At 39.1% G+C, this 27,811-nt stretch overlaps 1 protein-coding gene and 1 long non-coding RNA gene across 3 annotated transcripts in view; both read right to left on the bottom strand.

Annotated features, from left to right (window-relative positions):
- CHSY3 (chondroitin sulfate synthase 3) overlaps nt 1–27,811 on the bottom strand; it is a 335,981-nt gene that overhangs the window by 54,428 nt on the left and 253,742 nt on the right. The window lies entirely within an intron of this gene.
- LOC146405741 (uncharacterized) lies at nt 11,359–20,472 on the bottom strand. The gene is made up of 2 exons (XR_014836647.1): nt 15,496–20,472; nt 11,359–14,891 (listed from the first exon to the last, which is right to left on the bottom strand). It is a non-coding gene; the product is annotated as an uncharacterized LOC146405741 (long non-coding RNA).

Below are 27,811 nucleotides of genomic sequence, written 5' to 3'. Positions count from 1 at the left end.
AAATCAGACATGCAGAAACCAGGCAAGGCTGTCAAGGGCATAAAAGCAAGGTGACCGGATGGACAATGGTGAGATATGTTACCTCCTGGTCACTGGGGCTAGGGGAAGTCATGCTGTCATAATGCCCTAACTGTACCTGGGTCTGAGGTCAGTAAAGCAAAATAAAAGACAGAGCACAAGGAGAGTGCAGGGAGGGAGGGAGAGGGGAAGGGGCAGAGGAGGGGACAGAAGCAGCAGAGCTCAACAACAACAAGAAGGTGAAGGAGGAGCATGAAAGAAAACAAAAGGAAAGAAAAGAAAGAAGGAAGGAAGGAAGTAGCTAAGCAGGGCTGGGGAGAGGGAGCAGGGAAAGAATAACAAAAATAGAAGAAAGAGAGCAAGACAGAAAATGTAAGGAGGGATAGATAGTGATAGTGGGAAATTAAAAAAAAAGTAAATCATGCAAGTAAAAATATATTAGACCATTTGTCTATAAACTCATCTAATAGAAAAAAACATTTTATAAAAGTCAGATTATAGTGAAGATAATCAAATTCCTTTCTAGTATCTTATAAAATTATCTTGGGGTAGAAATTGGTGACATTTAGTTTTCATAATGCTGTGACAATATTTTTTCCCATCAAAAGCCAACTGTGTTTTACTTAAGTTTCAGAGGAAAAGTATGTTAAATGCACTATTTTCAGTCATATGTGTATAGCACTTTATAGTTTTCAGAAGGACTTTCCTGTATTTTCTTTCATCAGGTCCTCTGGTCAGGCACTTCATTAATAAGGAAAACTGGAGTTCCTGTTGTGGCTTAGAGGTAACAAACCTGACTAGTACCCATGAGGATGCGGGTTCGATTCCTGGCTTCACTCACTGGATTAAGGATCTGGCATTGGTGTGGGCTGTGGTCTGGGTCAGATTCTGCATTGCTGTGGCTGTGGCTATAGCTCAGATTTGACCCCTAGCCTGGGAACTTCCACAGGCTGCAGGTGCGGCCCTAAAAAGACAAAAAAAAAAAAAAGAAAAAAAGAAAATGAAAATGAAAATGAAGCTTGGTGTCTACTGCCTTCCTGTACACACATCTAATAAGATGCAGTGAAAGCTCCAGAGTTCGTGCTTCTGACAGATCATACACGTTTTCTTTTACAACATGCTTTCATGATAAAATCTAAAATTAATAATTTAACTACACATTTTTCTGAACTTCTATGTGTAATGTGCATCATTGAATCTTTAAAGAAGGATAAGGGCCTAAATATTTTATTAGTGTTGTAAACAGCACAGGTATAGCCATGTCAGGGAAGGTTATCGTTCTTTTCTGAGACTTAGAAAGATAAGCAGGGCAATGAAATTCTTGTATGTTATAAATAAATGTGTGCTAGATAAACAAGAGAATATTTCTGATAAAGCCAGCAATTCCTTGTTCACCTAAAAGCTCCAGATCCTTAACTAAGCGCAGCTAGGGGTGCATCGCGGGTTTGGAGTTTGAAAGCCTTGTTTAACCAACCCTTTTGAGCAAGCCCACATTTCAGGTTGGTCAAACACTGATTCAACCAACCTAACAGGGGTCCTTCCAACAAGGGAAGAACTGAACTAAACTGATAATCTTTTATTAATGTTATATTTTAGGCAGTGATTCGTGGAGAACAATACAGCAAACAATTGTGGACGGTCCACATAATTAGCCCTGATTATCTGAAGGAGACTTGGCCCAGGGGACTGCCAGTGTCTACCCCAGTTTAGACACGCATCACTAGAAGTGAGCAGGAAAGTGTTTGCCTGTGTGCATTTCTCTAAAATATTGAGCACCTAGAACAGCCCTCACTTTGCTGGAGCATTCTCTAGGCAGAGATGGTGAAAAAGGCAAAGAAAAAAAAAAAAAAAAGATCTCAATTTCACCAACACACACATGCTGGTACTCCTCCTTTAATCAGAAATAAAGGTTGTTAGGGGAAAATGTTTTAATTTTGCTCACCTCTGAGAGCAGAATTTTTGAAAGACACTTGGGTTTGGGGGTGTTTTTGTTTTTTCACGCTGGGGTTGTGTTATTTTCATTCTTCAAACTGGAAACATGTCCTTGGAACAAGTTAAAAACATTACTTTTTGTATTAAATTCTTCATACAGATACAGTTGGGATAGATTTTCAAACTTTGTGAATAACATGAAGTTGCATATTGTCAGTGTGGTGAGAATAATTTAGGTACATACGCCTTTCTTGCTTGATAAGGCGCTGAAATTGTACTTCATTGCTATATTTCAAAGCATGTATTTATGGAATTGAGAACACTAATAGTGTGTAATCATAATAAAGCATCCTACGCTCTGAAATAATCTTCTCTAGAAGAGAATGCCTTGTTAGTTTACGGCGAAAAAGTACAAGAAACAGGTTAACCCTTCAGCAGCTGCTGCTATGCTGATAATTTCAGGATCAGCAAATTTTCAATTATTTACCTAAACTTGAGTACTTATTGTTGGCATGACTGTCTAGTTTTCCTAATTTATGACTTAACAATGGTCCTAAGTAACATGAAAGTAAAATAAAACACATTTCTTCACAGATTTATAGAACATGACTGCTATAAGGTAATCACAAAGAGTAAGATGTTATTACATCCTAGGGAGATGAAGGTATTATTAATTAAAGAGATATCAGGGTTTAGGAGAAAGAATATAGGCTGAGAAGTAGACAGTGGTTTAGCTGTTGAGGTGGAACTGGAATCTATAGCTTATTGTTGAAGCAAGTTTCTTAATCTCTCTGCTCTTCTTTTTCTTTGGACTTTGTATGGGGCTCTGAGACTTAGTCTGCAGGGTTGTTTTCATGATTAGATGTAAGAAAGTGGCAGAATATATGGTGTAACTTTGGAAATATTATTATTACTATTATTTGGAAATGTTATTTACAAAGTTACTCCACATAGTCTGACTTTGGATATATTATTAGTGTAATTACCCACAGGTTAAGATTTTTTAAAAGGCTAAGTCCAGGAGGATTGGCTCAAGAGAAGAATGTGGTATGAGTTACACTGACTCACGCTACAGCATTTGGGTCCATCACAGTATGATACTTAGAGAGCAAAGTTGCTGCTTGATTCAGATTAGATTCCCTGATGGCACCTGCACACGTAGCACAGAAAAACAGATACAGCCTTTGCTGGGAGAGACCAACATCTTTCTGGTCTCTTGGGGAGACACTGCATTGGTACAGAGCCAGAAAGCACTGGCAGAGCCACACAGGCCACAAGCAACAGAACCAATACAAAGCCCTTCATTGCCTCTGTTGAAAGTTAGACAGGGGTGGCTTGCAAGTGAAGTAAGAGTTTAAAAGAAAAAAGACAATAATGGAGTTCCCGTCGTGGATCAGTGGTTAACAAATCTGACTAGGAACCATGAGGTTGGGGGTTCAATCCCTGGCTTTGCTCAGTGGGTTAAGGATCCAGTGTTGCCATGAGCTGTGGTGTACATCGCAGACGTGGCTCGGATCCCGCATTGCTGTGGTTCTGGCGTAGGCCGGTGGCTACAGCTCCAACTAGACCCCTGGCCTGGGAACCTCCATATGCTGTGGGTGCAGCCCTAGAAAAGACAAAAAAAAAAAAAAAAAAAAAAAAAAAAGCAATAATGACAAGGTGACCCTGCAGGTTCCAATGGTACTTTTCATTCCCAGCTAATTATAAAAGCGCCCCTTATTCTCAAGACATCCTGGCTTGTATGATATATCATAAGGTTATACTACTACTAAATTATATGACAAAAAAAGCCAAGAAATGAAATGTGAATGATTTGACCATTCAAGTTCTGGCTAACCAGGGCAAAAACGTAAAATCATAAATTCACAAGATCAACCTACACGCCTCAGTTTATAGACATAGTCTCTCTCTCCCCCTCTTTTCTTCCTCCCTCCCTCTCTCTGCGAATTCTCTTAACCTCTCACCCATAACAAAATTACAAGCCCATCTTACAGTTACAGGTGAAAAAGAAAAAAAGAAAAAGATGGACACCATTCTTACTAGGAAGTTCTGCTTAATACCAGAAGTATAATTATGCTTTCAATGACTCAGAGTTGGTACCTTAATAACTATAAACACAAGCCCAACATGTTACATAAGGATTTGGAAGCAAAACAGCAAGATTATCTAATGCTACAGCATAAGACCCAACATTCACTACTAAACTTATATAACCAGCAATCACTGGCCCTTCTTCCTCAGGGAAGGTTAATTAATGAGCCCAGCAGAGGCCATTCAGCAGGAAATCAATATACTTATCAAGTACCTGCACAATGTGTTAGGGACTCTCTATTGATAAGAAAACAGTATGGGGAGCAGACATGAAATCAGTTTCATGAAACCTCAAAATGTGATGATGAATTAGAATAGCATTTCTCAAAGAAAAAAGAGAAAAGTATATAAAATGGTATGGCAAAAACCAAATCCGAGGTATTATCATAATAAATACGAAGTATATCAGAAAAATACATGGGAGAGGAGAGGCACCTTGAGAGCTGGGAGGAGGCAGTGAGCTTCAGCACTCTGATTAATTGTGCCCATTGTATTAGCTATAGAGTGAGAGGGATGACATTCCTGGGACCAGTTTCCACAACCATAAGAGACAGTATCATAAAATATAAACTTCAGGTCTGCTACCCTAAGAAACCCACGGCAGTACCACCCTTACAAGAGCAGCTCTCTGGGATCACTTATCTCTTTTGCTTTTGGTTTTACCACCATCAATTCAACAGATTCAAAGGCAACCTTGTTCCCAACTGACCGTCACTGTCATGTGCAACTTTGGGATCAAAATAGGGATCGCGAGGCTAAGTTTTGATCCCATTATTCTTTTCTTAAATTAGCTATGTATTGGCGTGCATGACTCTCTCTATATTGAAATTGTATTATTTATAGCTGGGACTGCATTTCTAACCCTTATTCCCTTTGTTCTCTAGGGACGAAGTGGAAAAGAAGAAAAATGCAGCATGACTGATATTCAATCCATTTATTTTTTAACAAGCATTTTCTCTGCTCGAATTCTTACTGACATTGAGAGGAGAATGTGAGAGGTGACTTAAGACTAAGGAGAGAGAAATCACACTTAGAGCCAAATTTAAAGAGCTGCATTTATGAAAGAGTAAAATTCAACATGCGTGTTTTTGATATTCTCATTGAAATAACTTTGTAGCTAATTGAAGCATGACACATTTGCAAGACACAAACATATACTTCTCTTATTTTACAGACAGGATTATGAGGACTGCTACTGTTTGTTCATCCTTAATAGGGTGTTCCCAGGAAGGGGATTCAAGGGCAAAGAATGTGGAAGAAAGACAGGAGATGTTAAGTTGAACGTGGAGGCGAAGGGTGGCTTCGAGAAGCCACTTGAGCCCTTTCAGACCTGTCCTGTTACCAAAACACATGTCCTATTGACAGCACCAAAAGCCATCTGGAACATTCTGTCCTCTCTTTTGTCATGTGATCTTCCTCCACCTTTATTCTTTGATTCATTCTATGCCTTCCTTCCAGTATTCTTGGAAATGTTCATTTTATCTTTACTTCTTTATATTAATGCTGCCATCACTGGGGCACAAACTATTTCTGAGCACCAATTATGCCTGTGTAAGAGTTGGTGTGTGTGGATTTTACGCATTGGCATCTGAGAACTAGATAAAAAGAAAGGGAGCCCTAGCTAATGTGCCCGGATAGATTTATTTGAAAAAAAAAAAAATCAGCATATTCATTAGATTGAAAATGGTGAGTTTAAAACCCACTCTTTTTCTGAAATAGTCCCCCTACTTGGAGCACAATAGAAATACTTTTAAATTACTGCAATTTTATTTTTAACACAGTAGCAACTCTATAAAATTAATCTTTTATTTTTATAAATATTTGATGGAAATTTTATAAGATTTTTATCTTTCCTATTATAGTTGACTTACAATGTTCTCTCAATTTCTGCTGTACAGCAAAGTGACTTGATCATACACACACACACACACATATATATATAATCATATATATATATACACATATATGTATATACACACACACACACACACACACATACATTAATGGCTGTCTTTGCTATTAAGCCTTTAACTAATTTTTTTTTCTACATGTTGTAGGGGTTGGGGTAACACCTACATATTCAAGAAAAGGCTGGGAGTTCCCTGCATGGCTCAGTGGTTAAGGAACCTGACCAAGATCCATGAGGATGCATTGCCATGAGCTGTGGTGTAGGTTGCAGACGTGGCTTGAATCCCACATTGCGCTGGCTATGGTGTAGGCTACAGCTTTGATTCGATCCCTAGCCTGGGCACCTTCATGTGCCACAGGTGTGGCCCTTAAATAGCAAAAAACAAAACAAAAACAAAATAGAAAAGCCCAGTAAGATGGATCCGGAAGACGGATTCAAAATGTTTATTTGTTCCAAGTACCTGGTATCAAAGGTGGGATAGCATTGAACACCCAGGAATATTGCTGGGTGATCAGTCAACATCACCTTTCTTGATCACTGAAGTGAGAGCAGAGACACCAGAAACGCATCCCTATGTGGGTATCTTACGTTCTGTACCACTTCTAATGTGTGTGACATGAGAGAACACTTGTAAATGACATGAAGGGAAAGCACATGATACTTTAATAGACTTATATCTGGCTGGAAATAATCTCTCTCTCTTTTTTTAATGACGGCACCCTCAGCATACGGAAGTTCCCAGACAGGGATTGAATCCCAGCCACAGCTACAACCTAAGCCACATCTGAGGTAACACTGGATCCTTCAACCCACTGTGCTGGATCAGGGATTGAACCCTTGCCTCTGCAGCGACCAGAGCTGCTGCAGTCGGACTGTTAACATACTATGCCATAGCGGAAACTCCCAGTAATCCTTTTGTCTTTTTAGGGCCACACCCACAGCATATGGAGATTCCCAGGCTAGGGGTTGAATCAGAGCTGCAGCTGCCGGCTATGACACACCAACAGCAATGCCAGATCTGAGCTGCGTCTGTGACCTACACCAGAGGTCAAGGCAACGCCAGATCCTTAACTCACGGAGCAAGGACAGGGATTAAATCTGCATCCTCTAGACACTAGTTGGGTTCATTAACCACTAAACCACGATGGGAATTCCGAGTGACCCCTTTTTTTTTGATAGTTAAATACATAAATAGGCCAAAATGCCTATCAGCTTCTACAGGAAACACTCTTCAATTCTGGAAGTGGAATAAGTCCCACTGCTGTCACCCTACCAGCAAACACTGGCTGTTGCATTCACTGTTGGTGAATGCCTGCCTTTGAAAACTGCCGCAAATACTTTCTTCCAGACAGTATTGTCAGAAAGTTGAGTGCTGCTTTTGTGCTACTTGCTACTAGCTGCTAAAGAACAAAAATATATACTACTTCTTTTGTTTTTTCTTTTCAGAAGGACTTCAAGAAAGAGCCCAAGGGTGGAACGACAGTCATTGTTAAGAACCAGAGTCACACAAAGCAGCAGTCCTGCTTGGATTAGACCAATCTTTTATTTGGCACACCTTTTATCTTAAAATCTGAAGAAAATATCTAATTCAATTTCGAGAAAAAAATATGATGGGGGGGAAATAACAAATATAGCAACAAATTGAAAAGTGTCTAGGAGTTCCCATTGTGGCTCAGCAGAAATGAATCTGACTAGCATCCATAAGGATACAGATTCGATCCCTGGCCTTGCTCAGTGGGTTAAGGACCCAGCATTGCCATGAGCTGTAGTGTAGGTCGCAGAGGTGGCTCGGATGCTACATTGCTGTATCTGTGGTGCAGGCTGGCAGCTACAGTTCCAATTCAATACCTACCTGGGAACTTCCATATGCTGAGGGTGCAGCCATAAAAAACAAAAAAAGAGAGAGAGAGAAAGAAAAAAGAAAAAGAAAAAAAAAGTGCCTAAATCTGCTGTTACCACAGGTTGAGTTTATGCATGTATGCATATATACATGTATGTATGTATGCATGTATTCATTCATTCATTCATGTGCATTCTGGTAAGTCACATATATCACTGACTTTAAGACTAGAAAAGGAGCATGTGGTCACTTAATTCAGCACACTCACACTGTCCTTGGTAGAGGGCCTTGATACACAGTCAGCAGGCAATAAATATATGCTGGATCTATGCACTATGCAGCAAAGGGCAACGAGGCCCAGAGAGGTGTCTAGGATCACTCAGCCATGAAGTGACAGGGCCCGTCTCTGGCCTTCAGCCCCCTGCTGACTCCAGTAGGTAAGCCCAGCCCCCCACCCTTCTCGGCAACCTCACTTTCCCCAGTTCTACAGTGGAGAGTATGTGGCCCAACAAAGCAAAGTGTATTTACCCTTATTGCTTGCCCATCACCAATAACAAAGTATGCACTTGTTCTTATTTCTCAGGGGAAAACAAACGTTGGAATGAACAGTTTCAAGTCTACTGAACAAGACTACCGCCTCAAGTCCATCAAAAATTACCGAAATGTCACAGCACACAAATCGTTACCAGTAGGTATTTGACATGGAAGGCACCCCCTGTATCCACCTATGTCTGTGCTACTGTGGAGGCTAAGCTCTATGATGAGAGCTACTGGGAAGCTCTGAGAAAAATTACTGAGAATCCCTTTAAAGAATTTAGGGTCTGGCCTTAAATTGTAGAAAACATTTACTCAAGGAAAAGAAATTCACAATTCTCCTCTATAGTTTCCCCTTGACTAGGCGTCTTCTCTCTAAAGACATTAGAAAACACGGATCTTTGGGTCTGTGGTATGTGGTATGTGTGAAATATGGCTTCATCCATCCACCCCTCTTTCTTTCCCCTCCTTCCATCTACCCAGCATTTTTTTTTTTTTTTTTTTTTTTTGCTTTTTAGGACCACACCCAAGGCACATGGAGGTTCCCAGGCTAAGGGTTGAATCAGAGCCACAGCCACAGCAACGTGGGATCTGAGCTGCATTTGTGACCTACACCACAGCTCATGGCAGTGCCGGATCCTTAATCCACTGAGCAAGGCCAGGGATCGAACCTGCATCCTCCTCATGGATGCTAGTCAGATTTGTTAAGCACTGAGCCACGACGGGAACTCCCAGAACCAGCATTTTAACAAGACACCCCGCCCCGTGATTCATACTCCCACTAAAGTGGAGGAAGCCCTTTGAAGACATTGTCTCCACCCTTGAGACTCACAAAGTCTGTCAGAGGGAAGGGCCAGGTCCACTGCCAACCCAAATAGAGCGGCTGGACCCCTTTTTCAAAGATACTGATTCCCAGATGGCTGAAGGTCTGTGGGCACACATCTGGCAAACAGAGGAGTTTGCATGCCCATTAGAAAAAGGAGTCTCTTCTTGCAGACTCTCCTTCAAATGCCTGGACTCAGGGCTATAGAAAGCAGCATGCAGGCCACATTCAAGCAGCTAGGCAAGTTGCACAACTAGTCACGTTGTACGATGTGACCCTAAGACACTGATACTATTTTCTTTCTTTTCCCCCCCTCCTTCTTCTGTTTCTCTTGCTCTGTCTCGCTCTTTTCTCTCTTTGAAGAGAGACTGATATCTCGCCCCACCCCACCCTACCCGAAGGAACAGACTACACTGTATATTATTCTGGGAAGAATGAATATTGCCTATGGACGACAGACAACACCACAGGAACCACTCAGGTTGTGCCTTGATCCGGTTTTCAGGCTTGTTTTGCAGGAAGATGACCCTGGTTGCAATGTAAGAAGGAAAAACTGGAGTTCCTGTTGTGGCTCAGCAGTAATGAGCTCGAATAGGATCCATGAGGACTTGGGTTTGATCCCTGGCCTCACTCAGTGGGTTAAGGATTCGGCTGCTGCGAGCTGCCGTGTAGGTCACAGAGGCAATTTGGATCCTGTGTTGCTGTGGCTGTGGGTAGGCCGGCAGCTGCAGTTCTGATTCCACCCCTAGCCTGGGAACCTCTATATGCTGCAGGTGTGGCCTCCCCATCCCCCTTGGAAAAAAATCTGGGAAAAAAAAAAAAAAAAGGAAAAACCATAGCAGAGATTAGCAGAGATACTTAAGGGAAGTCCCTCAAATTTTTGAGGCAAGAGGTAATGAGGCCCTGAAGGAGTTGACAGTCACCAAGGAGCAAGGCAGGAAGACAGACTCCCCACAGAAACAGGCAGGTGGGGGTGGGAAGGGCTGGAGTGGGGGTTTCTAATTCAGGAAGCCACATGGAGGATGTGTTACAAATACAAGCAATGAAATTCCACCGGGGCAGATAATTCCTTCTGCTGAGATTTTCGGTTGAGGAGGTCAAAGAGGGCCATTGAGGAGCGGGTGTGGTTCCACGTGGGAGAGGGCATGCGAGGAGGAGCCACCAGGGAGCTCCTGTCAGAAGCCTGTGGCCCTTCAAGGGCGTTTTACACGCCCATCACCCACACAATGAATTGAGGACACACAGAAAGAGCTAGAGTTTCATCTGCCTCAAGCATTCAGCCCTTATTCCTGCAATCATGGCCACAAAATGGCATGTTTGCGTAAGTAATCTGGGAACTGCTGAACTGCAGGGAAAGAAAGCACAGAAGCAACAGAAAATGCTCTGGAGTCAGAAGGCGGCCCGGAGCTGGACCCCTGGACGTTCTCCTTTCTAAAAACCATCTTGGGTAAATTATTTTTCCTCCCTAAACCTGTTTTCCCACCTGTAAAATGGGACGGTCTGATGCTCTTGTCTAGGGGTCAAAGACAGGATGACTACATCTCCTGGAATTCCCATGATGGCTTTTTTTATTTTTTATTTTTTTGGGGGGCTTTTTAAGGCCACACCCACAGCGTATGGAGATTCCCAGGCTGGGAGTCCGACTGGAGCTACAGCTGCCAGCCACAGCCACAGCCACAGCAATGTGGGATCCGAGCTAAACCACAGCTCATGGCTACACCGGAAACTTAACCCACTGAGCGAGGCCAGGGATTGAACAGGCATCCTCATGGATCCTAGTTGGGTTCCTTAACCACTGAACCATGCCAGGAACTCTGTATAACAGTCTTTTTTTTTTTTTTTTTTTTTTTTAATGCCTCTTGCTCCTGAGTAATTATCACCAGTGACCTTATTCATTCTAAGCCGTGTCCAGTTTGAAAGAAGACTCTATGCTCTTTCCTAGCCACAGGAACATTAAATGACAAGATGTGTGGAAAGCCAGTCCTGGGCTTTTGGTCCTCACTCTCCCTCCTCTTCTCTGTGCATGAAAGAAGGGAAAGTGGCAGACTCTTCATTACTGCAGCCTCACCTAATGACACACCTGAAACACAAAAGCACCAGGGCACTCCTACTTCGTGGGCATTTAACTGAAGAATCACTTTAGCAAAGTGCTTTACCCAGGGTCATCTAGGGAATACAATTTCACTTCCATTAAAAGAAAAGGCACAATTCTTCATTTGAAGGTTACATGTGGAGAAAGGAAATGGATGGTGATTTGCAAAAATCCTGCTGGAAAGTATCCTACTTTGCAGCACGTACTCATCTACTCCAGGTTGCCCTCTCCATGTGCAGAGAAAGAGCTGCAAGTCAATGTGGATTACTATGATTAATAAACATTGTAATCCTAAATGTGCTACCAATTGTTTACTTAGAATAACGGGGCTTACTGATAAGACAACTTAGCAAATGATGATTGTTTTTGTTAAGTCTATTGGCATTGAAAGCACTATACATGCCCTAATTTCCACATGCTGAAAACAAAACTGAAATATTCGCTATTAACATTGAGAAATACTCTGAACACCAAGGAAAAGGATCCGGAAACATCAGTAGTCAACAGATGTATGGTATGTTTGGAATTACATGTATGGTATGGTATGTTTCTAGCTCCATCACTCTCTAGCCGTGTTATCTCAAGGGAATTTCTATGGGCTTCAGGTTCACTGGCTATAAACTAAATAGTTTGGAAGCCTCTGTTTCCAACATTCCTTCCATCACCAAAGTTCCATGATTTTATAGTCCCTTAGTGTAAAGATTACTATCATACGATGCATCTTCTGGGCTCCTCTCTATCCTGGAGACACATCTATGCCGTCACTCTTCCACCCCCACCAAGTCCTAGTGTTCTGCCAGGACTCCCCCACTGGCATCTCTGTGCTTCCTTATCACACCACTGTGATGGGTTTCTGCATTTTCCTTGACCTGCCCCCATCCAGTTCCACTTGAGGGACAAGAGGTTGCTAGGTAGGGAAGGGACCCACTGCAAGAATTAGGATGGATGCTCTCCATTTCCACCTCGACCCTCTCCTCCATCCTCCAAAAGGTAGCCCATCTGCCCATGCCCAATTTATCACCTACAAAAACAGATCATTTGTCAGTCAACACTTCTGTTTTTACTGCAATACATTCTTTAGCCAAATGGTTTAGGCTGTAGGTGAAGGGCGAGCCTCAACTGGGGCAAGTTGGTCAACTCTCTTTTTATTAACTGCCAACTGAGCATTCAGGAGAACCAATTCTGAATAAGCTTGGCTTGAAAAGCCACCGTGGATCTTTTGACCTTTACTTGCTGGTGCTGCCTTTGGGCTCATGCTCCTACGAGCAGCGCACAGATGGGATCTGTGCGATCTCAGGCAATCCGTGCAGGTAGCAAACTCTCCATTTCAGGAAGAGTGATGGACTAATGAAATCAGGACGCATCACTCCACTTGGCACCGGCCAACCGCCCACAGAGGTGGAATAATTCATCACAGTCAATTACAGACACCATTACATAAGGGATAAAGAAAAGCATGTGCCCATTAAGCTTCTAGCCCAGACTGTTAAAGTCACAGGATTAATACCGCCCATGAATCTTCCTATGCTTTGATTCATATGAACTCTAGTTTAGTCCATAGGAACAAACAGGCCAGAAGACTTGGATATACAAAGTGCCAAACTTATTTCAAGAACATATTTAAAAGTACGCTGTTTACTCTGATTTAGAAGACAGTATTTATAGCCCGATCGTATCAGAGAATGAACATTACAATTACCACTCTGTCCTTGTCACATTTTGTGACTTCCTCTAAGATAATTAGTATGATTGCTTAAGGCTGTGGGAGTATTAACACTCCCCCCCCCTTTTTTTTTGAAACTGCTGGAGATGTTGTTGTTATTTGGGTCAAATATCTTAAAACTTCCCAGAAAGAGTTTTCAAAAATAATTCCGGGAGGCAAATGAAGGAATCACCAGGGAGATGCTAGAGAAGGCAGGGGCACCGAGTCATTCAGGATGAGTCACTTGGGAATGGATAATGAACTGAGGATTGAAAGTCCCCCTGGACAAGACATGAGAACTTCTAGTGTGATCAGTGAGGGCAGACACTGGGTGGAGGAGGACAGGAGTTACTGAGTCATGGAAGAGGAGGCTGACATGCGGCTAGAATGACCCCACGGATGATGGGCCAGGTTGAACTTCCCTAGGCTTTAAGTCTAGAAGAAGACTCCAGGAGGCTGCCATTCCCAAGAGCAGCTCCACCTTGAGTATCATAGCATCATCACATAACCAGACTGAGCTCAGACTAAATATCACTGAGGACTAACAACTGCATGCACTTTGTTCCTGGCTGTTGGAAAATTCACGAATATACCTGGGCACAGACAAGAAGTTAGCAGAGACCGTGCTACAGTCACCCATGTGGGAAATCAATAACTGGGACCTAAATGAATAAGTCATTGGCACTGATGTAATAAAGACCAGGACAGAAGATCTTGTGGAAGAGCAAGATACTGCAGGAACACGAACAACAGGTGAATCACTGTTTTAGGAAATGTGAGGAAGAAAAGGACAGAAAAGTGTCAAACTCTGGCTTGGGCAGAATGATGAGGGTTTTCATGTTTAAAGAGCATCAGAAGTGGGAAAGAATTTGGTGTTCTATGTGGTGGGAACTTGGAGATACAAAACATCAGCAAATATGTTAGAAAATGTTCACATGGAGAAATACTTTACGGAAATTGGGAAAGTGTGAAATTCGTGCATTGCTTTGAAGTGACTTGTTTCAGAACGAATGCTGAAGTTTAGGAATATGAACTCATTATCATCAAACTATTAAACTTTATTACTTGCTCACAAAACGATTCTGTTCTCCTTATTGGAAGTAAAGACATGGAAAAAGAAAAAAAAAAAAAACTGTAACTTTTTAAGGTGGCGAGGGGGTGGGGATGAGACTTGTAAAAAATCCTCTCTGTTACCACTCCTACCCTAGTCAATCAATCTCATTGTAGAAAATGGATAAAAAGTTGAGAAAAGAAATAAAATGACATAAAATGCAATTAACTCACGTAATTCTGCTTCATTTTTCTGCATATAAATATACACACACTTTTTTTGAAGTCGTGATCATATTCTACACACAGTGCTGTCTTTAGTTGGATGTTAACATGTCAGTTGCACATTCCCATGTGACCAGCCACCCCTGAGAGGTGAAAGATCTAGGACTAATTTAGGGAGACTGTTCCATATGAGACTGGTATCTTCAGGAGTCAGCTAAGCACAGATGTTCCTGTAGGCAACAGGCAGGAAGAGAAACAGGTACAAAAAAAGGGAGCTGGAGGATCACATCACTGACTGGGACGGACAGGTGATATCCTAAGGAACAGCTAGAAATGGACATAATCTAAAGAGTTCTGGCCATGCTTTTGAAAATGGCAAGGACAATTTTAAGCATAAAGCTTTGAGCTTTAGGAACATCACATAAAGATGCTTTCAAGGACTGTTTCTGGTTAATCCATTACTGTATTTATCAAACACATCCACGGCATGACTATGGATTCACGACACTTCCATGAGGTGGATGCTATTATTATTCTCAGTATGCAAGTTAAAAAGTAATGCATGTTTTCACATTTTATTTTAAATCTTCAACTTTTTTTTTTTTTTTGCTTTTTTTTTAGGCTGCACCCCAGCATATGGAGGTTCCCAGGCTAGGGGTCTGATCAGAGCTACAGCTGCCGGCCTATGCCACAGCCACAGCCACGTCAGATCCGAGCCATGACTGCCACCTATACCACAGCTCACAGCAATGTGGGATCCTTAACCCACTGAGCGGGCCAGGGATCAAACTCACAACCTCATGGTTCCTAGTCGGATTCGTTTCTGCTGTACCACGATGGGAACTCCATGTTTTCACATTTTAAATTTCACTTAGGGGCTCTGGGATCTTAAGAACAGTATTGTCCAAAAGGACTTTATTATTCATTTATTATACATACATCCCATGTCTTGTCTTGTATATCAACCACCTGCACATGAACAACTTTATTCATAATTCTCTAGGTGGAAAACTCCTCAGGCTTTGAGCTGTTTTGCTGTCTCTATGAGGTGATATTAAGAAAGACAGTTAAAAGAGCAAAAGGAGTTCTTGTTGTGGCTTAGTAGATTAAGAACCTGACATAGTGTCCATGAGGATGTGGGTTTGATCCCTGGCCTTGCTCAGTGGGTTAAGGATCTGGTGCACAGGTTGCAGATGTAGCTCAGATGCAGTGTTGCTATGGCGGAGGCTGGCAGCTGCAGCTCTCATTCAATCCCTAGCTTGGGAATTTTGTATGCCACAGTTGGAGCCATTAAAAAAAGTTAAGAAGAAAGAAAAAAAATAAAACAATAAAAAAGGTTCGATAATATCTATATTTGGGATGAACCCTCTTCTGAGATTTTCAAACCTACAATGATGCTTTCTTAGTCTGTTTCATACAAATTGTTTATGACAGCAAGGAATAAAAAGAATATAAACAAAAAGTGAGTTTCATAAAATGATATAAATGATATCATTTATAAGTGACGTCATTTATAAATGGTGTCATTTATACCAGGAGTAGTATCATATTCCCTTATCCAAAAACTGAATGCAGTTCTCATGAAAAAAGGAGACTATAATTTCAGAAATTATATATCTGATTTTTATTGGCCCCATCAAGAGAGAATTTTTAGCACCTCTGTGCTTTGCAATGATATTTTTAGATGGAACATATTTTTATTAAAAGAAATAGTTGATTTTTATGTGGCTATGAAAAAAGCACCACAAATATGATTCCACTTGGTGATGGATAGGGTCTGGATGCTGCTCTGTCTCCTGGTGGTCTATTGCTCTTGCAGGTCCTAGATGCCATCAGTCTGAAGATTATGAAAGGAGAGACTGAGCCATATGCCAGACAAAGGAACCATGCAATAGGAGCATAAATCATCCGACTGGATGACTACTCTCTGCTAAGTCATGGAATAAAAGTGTATCCATGTTTCCTAATTACTAGTTGTTTTTTTTTTAACTCTGGATTACTAGTTTTAAAAGAAGACAGGATTTCGTTCAATGAATTCAAAATGTTCTTGTAATAGCTCTATTTTGCTTTTGAGTTTAAACATATATTGTGACATTTATTGACTGAGAGATAAATAATGAAGTACTGAAAATACATTCCTATAGAAATCAAAGCTCACACTTGTATTGGACAAGGGCATACTAAAGATCTAAGCTCTGATGAAACTATAGTGGGATATTATGCTTGATTTATAAAACACTAATGTTTTGAAGCTGAAATATTACCAGAAAGATAATCTATGGATTCATTATTTGTCATCTTTCCTGCTTTGAACATTACCTGATACTATCTCATATTCTTAACAGAAATTCTTTCTCTCTCTCACCCATATATACATAAATATAACAAATATATACATATATCATATTGTATCACTGAATGAGTCATGATTAAAGAATTCCAATATATCTCGTCCCAACAAAACAAAAGGTTAATACCACTAGCTTAAAATGTGACTTGCAACTGTCTCTAAATAATCAGCTACAAATGAGCCCATAATGATAATTTTCTGCATTATGTTGCTAACTACTGAATTACTTAGCCTAAGGAAAAGAGAGTAATGATGTTATGGAATAAAGAGCCTAAAAGGGGAAATGGTTGGATTGTGGTAAAATAAAAAAATAGTGAAATGAGGATACCGTCTATCTACAGCGTTTTCATTGCTTTTTTATTAGTTCAATCTCACTTTCTCAATCTCTAATGAAGAACTCAGTGGCAGCTTGTGCAATTAACACACTGAATTATCACCTCCAAAAATGCCAACCCAATGAATTCGGTAAAAATCTCAGGATACAAAATTAATGCACAGAAATCTCTTGCATATCTATACACTAACAACAAAATATCAGATAGAGAAATTTAAGAAATAATCCCATTTGCCATCACATCAAAAAGAATACAATACCTAGGAATAAACCTACCCAAAGAAGCCAAAGACCTGCATTCTGAAAACTCTAAGATGCTGATGAAAGAAATCATAGATGACACAAACAGATTGAAAGATGGAACATGCCCCTGGGTTGAAAGAATCAATATTTTCAAAATGACTATACTACCCAAGGCAATCTATAGATTCTATGCAATCCCTATCAAATTATCAATGGCATTCTTCACACAACTAGAACAAAAAATTTTAAATTTTAAAATGTGTATGGAAACACAAAAGACACTGGATATCCAAGGTGATAGTGAGAAATATAAATGGAGCTGCAGGTATGAGGCTCCCTGACCTCAGGCTATACTACAAAGCTACAGCTATCAAAATTGTATGATACTATCACAAAACCAGAAATATAGATCAGTAGATCAGGATAGAAAGCCTAAAGATAAACCCACACCAAGTCAAATAGTTTATGACAAAGAAGGCAAGAATATACAATGGAGAAAAGACAGTCTCTTCAATAAGTGGTGCTGGGAAAACTGCTGGGAAAACTGTGCCGCAACATGCAAAAGAATGAAATTATAACATTCTCTAACACCATAGACAAAAATAAACTCAAAATGGAACAAAGACCTAATCATAAGGCCAAATACTATAAAACTCCTAGAGGAAGACACAGCAAAACATTCTTTGACATAAATTGCAGCAATGTCTTTTTGGATCCACCTAGAGTAGTGAAAACAAAAATAAAAATAACAAATGGGACCTAACTAAACTTCAAAGCTTTAGCACAGCAAAGGAAACCATTAAAACAAAAACAAAAACAAAAACACAAACGACAGAATGGGAGAAAATCCTCGCAAATGAAGCAAAGGACAAGGGATTAATCTCCAATATATACAAAGAGCTCATGCAGCTTTATACAAAAACAAACAAACAACCCCATCAAAAAATGGGAAGAAAATCTAGACAGACATTTCTCCAAAGAAGACAGACATGTGGCCAAAAAGCACCTGAAAAGATACTCAACTTTGCTAAGTTTTAGAGAAATGTGAATCAAAACTATGATGAGGTATTACCATACATCAGTCAGAATGGCCATCATCAAAAGGTCTACAAACAAAAAATGCTGGACAGGGTGTGGAGAAAAGGGAACTGTCCTCTATTGTTGGTGGCAATGTAAATTGGTATAACCAAAAAACTAAAAATAGAATGACCCTATGATCCAGCAATCCCATCCTGGGCATATATCTGGAGAAAATCATAATTCAAAAAGATACATGCACTTCAGTGTTCACTGCAACACTATTTACAATAGCCAAGACACAGCAGCAACTAAATGTCCATCATTGTAGGAATGATCAAGAAGATGTGGTACATATATGCAATGGAGTATTACTCAGCCACAAAAAGAACAAAATAATGCCATTTGCGTCAGCTTGGATCAATTTAGAGATTATCACACTAAGTGCAGTCAAAGACAAGTATCATATGATATCATTCATATGTGAAATCTAATAAAAATGATACAAAAGAACTTACTTCTAAAACAGAAACAAACTCAACAGATTTCAAAATCAAACCTGTGGTTACCAAAGGGGACACTGTGGGGGGGGAAGGATAAATTAGGAGGATGGGATTAACATACACACACTACTGTATACAAAATAGATAACTAACAAAGCCCTATGACATATATAGCACAAGGAAATCTACTCAAGATGCTATAACAACCTATGTGGGAAAAAAGAATGGATATATGTATATGGATATATGCACATGTGTAACTGATTATTTACTTTGCTGTACAACAGAAATTAATCCAACATTGTGAGTCGACTATAAAATTTAAACTCCAGTGAAATTAAAATTGAATTGAATTTAAACTTCAATAAAATTAGAAATAAATAAAAACCAAAACCAAAAAAAAAAAGAAAATCACAAAACCCCAGAAAACAAGGCCAGCGCCAATATCTCTTCAAAATAAACAAGCGTGACTCTAACAAAGATGTTATGTGTTTATTAAGACTTGAATGTTTACACTTACATTATTCTTATAATTAAAAAGACTCTTCTGGAGTGGAGCCCCGCGGGCTGGTTAGAGAGGTAGTGTAGACAGTACCGTGATTCTCAGTGGTTCTCCAGGTGGTTGCCAGTCCGGTAGCAGCATCACCTTAAACTGAGAAATGTAAATGCTCAGGCTTCACACCAGGTTTAGTGAATAAGGAACTCCAGGGATGAGGTCTGAGAAGTTGCATGTCTAACAAGTTTTCAGCTGAGACTGACACAGCTGATGCAGGAACCACACTTTGGAACCAATGGATTGGAACACAGATGCAGAAGGTAGGCTCAGCCCTTCACCAGCTGCAAGTAAGCCTGTGGAAGTTCAAGTCCGTTTCCTCATCTGTGAATGGGGTTGAGAAAGTGTAGACCTCATAGAATTGCTTCAAGGGTTAAATGAATCGACCATTTAACACTCTGCTTGACATCTAGTAAGTCCTGTATATGTGTTTTTAAAAATACAATGTGTGAAGTCCAATGCACTTGTATTTTACTCATTTTAGCCGCTTATATTCTGCCAGCATTTTTTTTTCCCCAGGTGGCTGAGAGAAATCAGTTTAACCTAGTGGTTCCCAATCACTGTGGACTATTAGAATCACCTGGAGAGCATTTCAAAATTTATCGATTTCATGATTTTGATTTATTTGATCTAGGCTGAAGCTTAGGTATTAGAATACTTTAAATGCTCTGCAGGAAATTCTCATGTGTAACCAGGATTCGAACCTATTATCTTAACTTATAAATAAATGGTATGTTTCCAGAATACAATGGTCATATTTGGGATTCTTTGTGAATTAACACAAAGATCCTTAGATCAAAAAAAGAAAAAAATCAATATTTCACAAGAGTAGAAGCCTGTCCAAACATTTTCATGTTCCCAAGCCTGGAGATTCTATAGATCTTACAAATATTTCTTCTGAAGATATCAATGATGTACACAGAGTTTAAGGATCTCCTATAATGCTACATATTTTATTTAAGTTAATAAGTGCTCAAGTTAATGAAATATTTTTAAAAAGCATTTCTTTTTTTTTTTTTTTTTTTTTTTGCCATTTCTTGGGCCACTCCTGCAGCATATGGAGGTTCCCAGGCTAGGGGTCGAATTGGAGCTGTAGCCACTAGCCTACACCAGAGCCACAGCAACGCGGGATCCGAGCCGCATCTGCAACCTACACCACAGCTCACGGCAACACTGGATCGTTAACCTACTCAGCAAGGGCAGGGACCGAACCCGAAACCTCATGGTTCCTAGTCGGATTCGTTAACCACTGCACCACGACGGGAACTCCTAAAAAAAGCATTTCTTATGTAAAGCAGAAAAGAAGTTAGATGCATTTTTCACCTAAGTTAGTAAAAAAAACTGCACATAAGTGTCCATCCACTATGAATATTATCTCCCTAGACCTCAAGACAGATCTTATGAATATGATTAGTGTAAAACGCTCTGGGCGGAATGACAAACAGATTAGATTGTGGTTTACCTGGGTTCTCCCTTGAGGAATGTTAGAACATATTTCTAATGAATTACAAAGCTAAAGAAACAACAGTTCTCAGAGGCTGTTCCTTCTCTGTGTGTTATAACGGGTACGCTAACAGGATGAAGAAAATCAGATGGAGATATACATATTTTTCTTAATCATAAACTAAATCATATTTTTTTGTCTTTTCGCTTTTTCTCAGGCGGCTCCCGCGGCATATGAAGGTTCCCAGGCTAGGAATTGAATTGGACCTGTAGCCACCGGCCTACACCAGAGCCACAGCAACTCGGGATCCAAACCGCATCTGCAACCTACACCACAACTCATGGCAACGCCGGATCCTTAACCCACTGAGCAAGGCCAGGGATCGAACCCGCAACCTCATGGTTCCTAGTCGGATTCGTTAACCACTGAGCCACGATGGGAACTCCCCTGAAAACACAATTCTTTACAGTGGAAGTTTTTACTCACAGCAAAAATTTAGTCAATTTTTTTTTTTTTTTTTTGGTCAGGAAATTAAATGAGACACAATGGTGACTTTTTCAAACCCTGGTTAACTAGAAGCCAAGGCTAATTTTCAAAGTCATTACAAAATAAGGCTCTAGAGCATTTCTTTTAGACAAAGTTCAGGAAAAATTGTGGAAGCAGCAGGTTTGCTATTGACACTAATGATCTCTCAAAGCTTCTCTTTATGAGAGCAGCTGCCGGTTATTTGCAAACTTCAACTCCAGTACTCAAGAGTCTTCTTCTGGAGGAAGTTATACGTGACGGTTTCCCAAGCAATTTTAGACTTTCCATTCTCTAGCCCACCTCTTTCTACTGTTCAAGATCCCATCTTTAGCCCACCTTTCCTTTTGAGGCTCTGTAGCTTCCAAGCCATTTTTGAGTCAAACAAGAAGTCTATGAAGATGGCACGAGATGATACACGAAAGCTGCCTAGCACAGTGCCCAGCTCTGCCTTGTCTCTAGATGATTATCAGACTCCAGCTTCTTGCCAAGTCCCCACCCAGTGTTTTCATCCGCACATTGTTTTACCAAGTATTACATATGCAAGATTTTGTTTTTGAAAATTACTTTCTCCAGAATAGGACACTTCGTTCTTTAAATAAGCATAGATAAAGTCTCTTTGATAGAAATGCTCCTTATACTCAATGGTGATGAGAAAACAATCTTGAATGCCTGAAATTTGGAAATTAAGAAAAAAAAAGCCTGACCAACAAACGTATTTACTAAGTCTCAAGACTGTATGTTTTGTATATGCTTAATAAAGACTTTAGAGTTCTTGCTTTTCTCTTACTTTTACTGAAAACATTTTATTGGAGAGTTTTCTACCAGGAATTTCCATTTTGGAATAGTAGGGCCACAGGGTATTTTCAAACCTTCTCATCTTACTACTTTCAATAGCAGATCACCCTCTAGTGGAAACGCAGAATATATTTCTTTGCTTCACTGATGAAAATTTAAAGGAAATCTGACACTTAAAACGATGTTTATAATTCTCAGCAAAGACTGAAGAGGAGCCCTATAAGCAACGTAGATTTCTAAGCAGTGAGTCTGCATTTTCATAAGAAAAGATGGATAGTTTTAAAATTTCTTAGACATGGATCCCAATTCACAAATTAATGTCTATTTTCATTAGAAATTTTCTCAATTTATTTTCAAAGAATGTTGTAACTATTAAGGTTACTTACAAGCTATATTGCTCAGGAGTGAGCAATCTTCTTTCTGCCCAAGAAGCTTGAGGACTAAGGCAAAGTCAAATGAGTAATCCCCATGCTTTTAGATTATTTGGGCCCAGTTCTAGAAGAAAGTGTCCACAAAATATGACATTAATATTTACCCTATACTGAATGGATGCTATATACCATGACTACTCTGGGTGCTTGAAAGATACTGTTTGATTAATAAATCTTTAGAACTACTTCTACATAAAAATGCTTAATTATTGTCTCTATGAATTCACTTTTGAGCTCATGATATAACATGTGAATGTTCTAATGAAAAGCCTAAGTACCAATTCAGTTACTCTTTTAAATGTTATAAAAACTTGCTACTACATTTTCAAAGCAAGTCCAATAAACTCAATAGCCCCATTGGCCAAAGCTCACATTAAGGCATCACAGCCTCATGTACCCATGTTTGCGCCTTTATGATAATTTCAATAATGCATAACAATTTAGAGTGTTAGTTTTATATTTTTCTATCATTCTTTGGAAAATTGATTACAAGCATAATTCTTAAAGGAGTAAAACTCCAATCTCTTTTAAGTGGAAAATTACCATTTACAGTAAATTAGCCAGAGGGAAAGTTATTTATTTGTACTTTACATAAGCTCTGGATCGCCCTACAAAATGTGTAATATGTAACACATATATATTTATATCCTAGCTTTATCTATTTATATATATATAATGTTACATATATATTTATATATATACACAGCTAGAATAAAAAACATAAATGCAGGAGGATAACTTTTTAAAAGGGTTCTCTGGGGAGTTCCTGCCGTGGCACAGTGGAAATGAATCTGACTAGGAATCATGAGGTTGTGGGTTCACTATTTGCTGCAACACTATTCACAATATTCAAGACATGGAAACAACTAATTGTCCATCGACAGATGAATGAATTAAGAAGATGTGGTATATATACACAATGGAATACTACTCAGCCATAAAAAGTGGGTTAAGGATCCGGCATTACCATGAGCTGTGGTGTAGGTCTCAGATGCTGCTAGGATCTGGTGTTGCTGTGGCTCTGGCGTAGGCCAGCTGCAACAGCTCTGATTAGACCCCTAGCCTGGGAACCTCCATGTGCCATGGGTGCGGCCCTAAAAAGACAAAGACAAATAAATAAATAAATAAATAAATAAATAAATAAAATAAAAGGGTTCTCTGGAATTATGCATAGAAATTCCAATATGAACTTGATGTTTGCAGATAACTTCAAACATATCACTAACACATTGAAATATATAGGTACCTATGTTCATTTTCATTATGTAAAAATATTTTGCAGGCACTTTATTATTATATTTATTTATTTTTAAACTCTTTTTATTTTAATGATTTTTATTTTTCCATTATAGTCGGTTTACAGTGTTCTGTCAATTTTCTACTGTACAGCAAAGTGACCTAGTCACACACACACACACACACATACATATATACATTCTTTTTCTCACATTATCCTCCATCATGTTCCATCACAAGTGACTAGATATAGTTCCCTGTGCTATACAGCAAGATCTCTTTGCTTATCCACTCCAAATGCAATAATTTGCATCTATTAACTCCAGATTCCCAGTCCATCCCACTACCTCCCCCTCCCCCTTGGCAACCACAAGTCTGTTCTTCAAGTCCATGAGTTTTTTTTTTTTCTGTAGAAAGCTTTATTTGTGTTGTATATTAGATTCCAGATATAAGTGATATCATGTGGTATTTGTCTTTCTCTTTCTGACTTACTTCACTTAGTATGAGAGTCTACTTCCATCCATGTTGCTGCAAATAGCATTATTTTATTCTTTTTATGGCTGAGTAGTATTCCATTGTGTATATATACTACATCTTCTTAATTCATTCATCTGTCGATGGACAATTAGTTGTTTCCATGTCTTGGATATTGTGACTAGTGTTGCAGCAAATATAGGGTTACATGTATGTTTTTCAAGGAAAGTTTTGTCTGGATATATGCCCAAGAGTGGGATTGCAGGGTCATACAGTAGTTCTATATTTAGTTTTTTAAGGTTCCCTTCACACTGTTTTCCATAGTGGTTGTACCAATTTACATTCCTACCAACAGTGAAGGAGGGTACCCTTTCTCCACACCCTCTCCAGGATTTGCTGTTCGTAGACTTGTTAAGATGGCCATTCTGACCAGTGTGAGGTAGCACCTCATTGTAGTTTTGATTTTGCAAGCACTTGAAAGTTAAAAGTTCAATAACTAGAGTGCATAAACTATAAAAGAAGACAGCAATATTGATTCCCTACCATCTAGCTTACAAGGCTTTTGGGAGTACCCCAAAATTAAAAAAAAATGTATCAGAGGTCTTTTATAAATATAAAGACCTGATATTGTCGGGTGTTGCTACATTTATAGTCAGAAGAATTATTTTGATAATAAAAATATTTCTCATATCTCTTATTTTAAGTACTGAAGGACTCAACCAGCCTGATGGAAGTGTGTGTTAAAGAAACAAATTCTTCTGCTTTGGGCAAAAGGAAGTCAGGGAGATGAGAGAAGAATAAAACTAGTCAAACAATCAATTGTGGGTAGAGGGGAGGGGCTAGAGATTGTTTTGCATGCATTATACCCATAATCAGACCTGCTTACTAAACTGAACTGACTGACTTGACTGATCAAATATCACTCACTTTTATACTGTATCTATTTCAGTCTAGTTTTTGATTTCTGAGTCCTGGCAGAGTCTGTTGTATAAATTGGCAAAACACGTTCTGACAATACATATGTAATAAGAGTGAAGTCAAGGTTACCTAAGCAGCCAACAGTACATTTGCAAAAGTGAGATATGCATGTATAAAGCAGAAGCAAACCAACTTATTTTCAAATTTATTTTACTATCAGTACCATTTCCTTTAGGAAGATATGTAATAACCCTCTAACAAATCCTTAACTATTCTATAAAAGGGACTCAGAGCAAGTCACCTTCATTTTTAAATATGTATTATTCATTTCGCTGAGCTAGTGGGACCTCTACATTACTATTATTAACATTAGCTATCGTGACATTGTGAAGGTCAGGAGAATTTATCTTTTATATAATGCTTGGATGGCAAACAGCAATTGAGATCAGTTTTATCTCTGTTTTCACAGATGAAAAGTAAAGAATTAAGGCTCTGATCCAACTAATACAAGTTACACAAACAAAAATCATTTTTCTTTGAAAAGAGCACAACATTATCTGAAGCAACCACTATCAATGTTATGCTTTATTAAGCATATTAGAAACATCAGTTACTCATATTTTAGTAAAAGGTCTAAGAGGCTTCAATGGCAAAGCCAGAAATGGACTGTGATGGGGACAAAATGATGATAATTAACTGTCATTCAATTGCAACCCTTCAAAGCACAATCAAAGCATAAACATGAAAGGTCACTGAGTTCCAGGTCATACGCCACATAAAAGCGGCGTCAACTGAAATTAACGACCTTTTTGAGTGTTCATCCAGAGCTGGATTGATTCTTACCATAATTTTTTTTTAACCAGGTTAATTTCCAGGCTTTCTTGCCTGTGCAGGTAATAAATACAGTAAATGGCACATTTTGAGGAAATCATCGTTACTTCTAGGAGTGACAGCTGAGAAGAAAAAATCTGTCTTTAGGGACAAACATAACCACACTAGCAGATGAGGCCAAGTCACGTCAAGGACAGGTTAAACCATGTTTGATACTTTCCTGCCAACAACCCCTTTTCAGGGTTGTTCCACTTAACTGTCTTTCACAGAACTTCATCACAACCTAAAAAGTATTTTTGGTTATGCATTTACTGATTGTATCTCTGCAGTAGATTAAAAGCTGCTTGAAGGCAGGGACTTGATCTATTGCATTCCCCACTGTTTCCCCAGTGCATCAGACAGTGTCTGGCACACACAAGTGTTCTAAGTGATTGGGCCTTGGGGTGTGGTTTCTCCTCCCGTACTGCAAGGGGCAATAAGCCCTCAACACAAAGTAAAGAATTTTTGTAAAGGTTGATCATTTACAGTATTCAAAAGCACTAAATCTATGTGAATTAATGAAAAAGTACAAGCGCATGACAGTATAATACACCCACTGAAGCCACTGAAAAGCGAAGCAAACTTTCCTCATGCTACTACTAAACTAAAATTCTCTTACAATTAGTATGGCTGGTTAAATTCAACATGCGGCACAGTAAAATAATATAATTAGAGGCTATTTTTCTAAAAGGAGCCTCAGACTCTTATTCTCATATCTAACTTGGACTTGTTTGCTTTGAGAGGCTAAATAAGAGCCTCAATCAGAGTGGAATACTGTCACACAGTCACCACAAAAACATCTGAAATAAAAAAAAAAAACCCTAAAATTCTGTTTTAGAAAGAAAAAAACAAAATAAAACAAAAAAACCCCCACTAGCATCCTAGTTTTCTGAGCAACACCAGGAAAACATTTTGACGGACTTATAACTGGACATAAGTAGATCAGTTATTGGAATTTTGAGAACAAAATACTTGAATTGGTACAAAGCACCTTTTTAAGAATAATATGACATCTGCTTTTGTTTTAATAACCTTGCTTTAAACCTGATGTTTCCGTAAGATAATCTGGGGGTAACCCAATGCTCAAGACAATGGCACAAATGTAACTAAAAGATAATGATGGAGAAAAAAATGTGTACATGTGTGTGTAACTGGGTCACCATGCTGTACAGTAGAAAAAAAAAAACTAATGTATTGGGGAAATAAAAAAAAATATGAAACGAGCAAAAAAAAGCAATGATTGAGGATAGATACTTCAGTGAACTGCTAGCATTTCAACCAGAGTTAGGAGACTATAAACATAAACAGCATTTAAAAATATAATTGCAAATAGTAGTTAGTAGCTACTCTATAGGAGTGTGCATTAAATAATGATCTAACCACAAAGTATTTTCAGAATAAAACAATATATATGATTAAAAATTATGCCTAATTCCATGCCACTGTGTCCTGAGAATATGTTACTTCATTCAGGCCTTTCTTGAAGTTGGCGATATGTCTCTCTGCCTGTCATCTTTGCCTGTATTTGGATCTGGATTGACTCAGAGAATTATAAACTATGCCAAGGGGAAGCATGAAATAAATGCATGGCAAACTCTAGGCAACCAGGGCCCACTTCTATCTCAATGAAGAACTCTGGTAGTGACACTGAATGTTTTGTTTAAACATTAGATGTTTGAAATAAAGCAGCACCCAGCAGTTCTGAAATTCCTGTGTTCAAATTATTTTGAAGAGAGGAGTGAAAAGAAAGCAAAAGACCAAACAAAACAAAACAAAACAAAACAAAAAAAACCCCAAAAACCAAAACCAAAACAAAACAACAACAAAAACCCCCGAAATAAATAAAAAGGAGGGAAGGATGTGCACGGAGCTGGAGTGCTGAAATAGATCACACTTTGTTTT

The sequence above is a fragment of the Sus scrofa genome, chromosome 2 (genome assembly GCF_054392235.1).
Source record: "Sus scrofa isolate SSC_HxYL_T2T_F1_AM1 chromosome 2, Sscrofa_HxYL_maternal_Yorkshire_Landrace_v2.0, whole genome shotgun sequence".
Lineage (NCBI taxonomy): Eukaryota > Metazoa > Chordata > Mammalia > Artiodactyla > Suidae > Sus > Sus scrofa.
Note: the sequence above shows the minus strand (reverse complement) of the source record. Positions and strands in the feature narration are given on the sequence as shown.